The following is a 4,460-nucleotide window of genomic DNA, read 5'->3' on the forward strand; positions in this document are numbered from 1 at the left end:
GTGACAACTGTATATTTATATGTAAAATGATAAAGTTGGACTCCTACCTCATACCATATACAAAAATTAACACAAATTGATATTGATTAAAAATGAATAATAACAGAAATTCAGATGGAGAAACTCTCCCAGAAGACTGTATCTACCAAGTGATAGAAATAGACAACAGAAAAAAGAGAAAGATGAAGAATAGAGGTAAAAGTGGTGATGAATATTAATGATACCAAGCAGGGCCCTGTGGGGCTCTTGGGCACAAAGCCTTCCTGTGTCCCCCATTTCTTTGCTTAGATGAAATAGTCTTCATTCAGCCTCCATAACTTTCTCTGACTTCCAACGGGCAGATTCAAGCAGTTGTTAATTAGGGAAGGGAAGGGATGCAAGGCAAGGGAGAAACAAACACTCAAGAGAAACAACAGTGAAACCTTGGGGCAAGGTCCAGGTTCCCCATCAATGGATACTCACAAAGATATGTTTGAGCTGTTCTGCAGATACTAAAACCCCCTCCAGGTGGGAGAAGTTAATGATTAATGATGGTGTGCTGCCCGGAAGCACATAGACCCCAGACCAGTTGGTACCTGAAGGTTGATGTTGCTGACTCCCACTTACCTCACCACCAACCAATCAGAAGAATGCAAGCCTGTCACTTCCTTGATCCTTATCACTTACCCCTGACCATGAGCCCTGACTATAAGACCTCTCCCTATTCCCCAGGGAGGGGGGCACAGTTTCTGAGGCACTAGCCTGCTGTGTTTCCTCTTTGCCTGGGAAAGAAATAAAACTACCCTTTCTCTTTCCCCAAAACTCTGTCTCTGTATTTCTATTTGGCAATGGTGCACAGAGGGCCAATATTTTGGCAACGTTAATATTCCCAGAAGGAAGGAGGGGAATAAGTAAAAAAAAATAGTAGGAATATTTTTGGTCTTTTTTACTTATATTTTCTGTGATTTAACACTTCTTTCACTGACCAATTGCTTCTGCTGAAATATTTATCTGCACCTCTGGTTTTGTCCTGAAACCTTAGAAGAGCACTACAAGGCATAAGGGAAAGGAATCTGGATTTGAGAAAGTTGCCAGGGTCAAAGTGGAATCCAAAAAGAAAAGGAGTGATTTGATCTGGAGATGTGAGGTCTCATCAGGATATCATTCCCTCCCCTGATTTCTGAATACCAACCAGAGCAGAAATGTGATCATGGGACTTGGCAGCATTTTACAAATGCAAAGCTGACAGGTCAGACTACCCAGCCCTCAAAACACTATTGTAGGGGCTTGTGCAGTTTTTCATTGAGCAACAACTCAGCAACTAATGGCTCCTAATTTACCATTTTGGTTGGAGGTGAAGGGATGGGGAAGTGGTAAATGCCAGGCATTTTCCCTTTGCCATTCCTGCTATAGTTGTTTTTACTTACTGGTCAGGAAACAATATGTAGATTTTGATCTTCATTCAAGGGTTAGAAAAATTACTGCAGGGTAAGTCCACAGACCAACTGTGACACCGATTTGAGCCATTAGTCCACCTATCAATTGACCAGTATAAGCTCCCAGCCTTAACTGTTGGCAATGATAATGTTTGGGGTTTACTACTTTGTCAGCTAAGTCACTGTATGAAATAGCTCTTTGGAGGTGTGGGTTACCTCCTTTTCCCAGCATACGTTTATCCTTGTAAATGGACTCAGGTGCAGTTGGGGAAAAATTGGGTATTAGATATTTTATATTCTTGTAGATTCAGTCTCAAAAAAACCCCTTAAAAAACAAACAAAAAATCCCAGAATTTCTCTTAATCAATAGTTTCTCGAATTGGGAAGTAGTTTAGTCTGGAATCTGAGCCTAAGATTACCATTTACTTTACATTTGAGGCAGCTGATGTCACCCATCTGCTTCCCAGACTTTGCCTTTTTTCCTAGGTTATAAAATCCGGTAACACACTAGTTGATTTTCCATCTATTTCACTTCTATACCATGATCTCCTAGCCACTGCCCTAAAGGCCTGCAGATTAAGGCACCCTAATTTCTCCTCTGGCTTTGTTGCCCATGGGGCATTTTTTTTCTTCATGACACTATGAAATGAACTAGTGAGGAGAAACTGGGGTCTTTGAGAAAAGCTGTGTTGTCTCTCATCTGTAATTCAGCGTGACTGAGAGCTGTTGTCTTGCAACCCAGGCCTTCAACATCAATAAAAATGAGTCTAGAATAGCAGAATCTGTCTCCTATTCCTTCAGGGATCATAGTTTGGAGGTAGCTTCTCTGGCTCACAAGCTAATTTCATCTGACTATGCCCAGTTCACTAAGTTTTCTGTTTCTCCTTCTCGATATTCTGACAAGGCAGTTCTTACATCACCTACATATTTATCGCAGCACATTATCATGCACAAACCAGTGTCCTGAACACAACACTAAACCACAAATCATGAGGAATTTTATGTCAATAAATCCTCCCCATCCAGTCTCGAGATCTACTTCCACATGTGTTTCCAATGCCCTCTAAATCCCCTCCACACATATCAGTGAGATGATTCTTTGCAGGTGTGTCCTACTTCTGTGGGGAGCTTAGGCTGACTCTATCCTAATTTTTGGTTTGAAGATAGAGTGCATGAAGTAGGGGTAAATCCTGGTGTTGAACGACTACATTTTTTGAGGGGGCTGACTCAGATTAGGACTTTCTAAGGGTCTCCAAGCCAGAGGGTTTTCTTTTAAAGCTGATAAAAGGAGCTGCTACTATCAGCTTGGAAGCTGTAGGGAAATCTGAGCTAGAAGGTCCTTAAACTGTTTATATTAATGATTTTGTCCTAGTACTCAGGTCTCATTGTTTCCCTGTAGAGGCCCTGACTTCCATTTAAGAGACTTGATGAAGCTATGTATTCATCTTTTGTAGTTCTTAAAATTAAATCCTCGGTCTGGGGACTTCCCTAGTAGTCCAGTGGCTAAGTCTCCGCTCAAAGGAGGGGACCCGGGTTTGATCCCTGGTCAGGGAACTAGATCCTGTGTGCCGCAATGAAGATGCTTGAGCTGCAGCTAAGACCTGGAGCAGCCAAATAAATAAATAAATACGTAAATAATAAATCCTGGGTCTGATTTTCAACACGTTTTGCCCTAAGTCTACAAGAGCTAAAGTTTCTTTTAATAATGCCTTGGGGCATTAGTTGTTAGTTGTGTGCCTTGATTTATTGGTTGGCTATTCCGTATTTATGAAATTTTGGAAGGTACCTAAAACCTTTAACTGACTCCTCTGACTCTACAGTTCTTATAATTTTGATTGCCTTCATACATTACAAATGATACTGCTACCTCAAAACACCAACGATTCACCTTCTGAACACACCATAGTCAGGTGCTGCTCTCAACAATGTTTTTTTTTTTTTTTTTTTTTTGCGGTACGCGGGCCTCTCACTGTTGTGGCCTCTCCCGTTGCGGAGCACAGGCTCCGGACGCACAGGCTCAGCGGCCATGGCTCACGGGCCCAGCCACTCCGTGGCATGTGGGATCTTCCCAGACCGGGGCACAAACCCGTGTCCCCTGCATCGGCAGGCGGACTCTCAACCACTGCGCCACCAGGGAAGCCCTCAACAACGTTTTATTTTATATTTTTTTACCTCCCCACTTACCACCAGCGATAGTTATCTTCACCATCTGACAACTTGGTTAATTACCACATTCAGAATCCCGTCCTGAAATTATACTTTCTCTACGGCCACTACAAGCAAGAGCTGTAATTTGGGTTTGCCCCCTGAAGCAGAGCTGGAGTCTAGGGCTTGCATGCAGGCAGACTACTTGGGGAAGTGACCCCAAGAAGCAGGAGTGAGAGACTGTGAAGAGTGAAACAGGGGAGGAGAAATGTTGGGCTGCGCCCCGCAGGCCTATAAGGCCTGTGCTTGCCCAGCTTCAAGACCGAAGAAAGAGCCCAGAGTCAGCAAGAGACATCCACGGTTTAATGAATGGGGGAACTTACATGTCTGAAGCAAGGCCTGGAGTGAACCCCACCGTGTGTGGCTGCTGGCAGGCAGGACGAGGGGCTAGTCTTTGCTCCCGGTGGAAGCCGGGCGGGAGGGAAGATTACCAGTTATAGGGGAATTGACGTCAGCTGGGCTCATTAGTTACCAGGGAAACCAGTAGAGGGGCACGCCCCTCACCACCCCTTTGATGAGAACAATCACCAGCTGGGGCCTGGGGCAAGTATGTAGGAAGATCAGTCATGTGAATGGGGTGTAGGTGAATCAGGCACTGGTCGGGCAGGGGATGTACAGAGAGCAAGAGAACAGCCATCTTGAGTGGCCTGACTGTACAGAAACATAATCCAACTGTGGTTTATTGAGCTAAATACTACACTGGGGAACTAGAGCTTGATCCCACTGGGGACTTTAAAGGGCCATGCAGAACGCACCTGAGAATTGACTGCCTGAGTATACATATGTCAATCAGAGTTTCATCTTATTGCATTTAACTCCCTTACACGTCTGGATTTGCAC

Source organism: Hyperoodon ampullatus (genome assembly GCF_949752795.1).
Source record: "Hyperoodon ampullatus genome assembly, chromosome: 3".
In the NCBI taxonomy this organism is placed as follows: Eukaryota; Metazoa; Chordata; class Mammalia; order Artiodactyla; family Ziphiidae; genus Hyperoodon; species Hyperoodon ampullatus.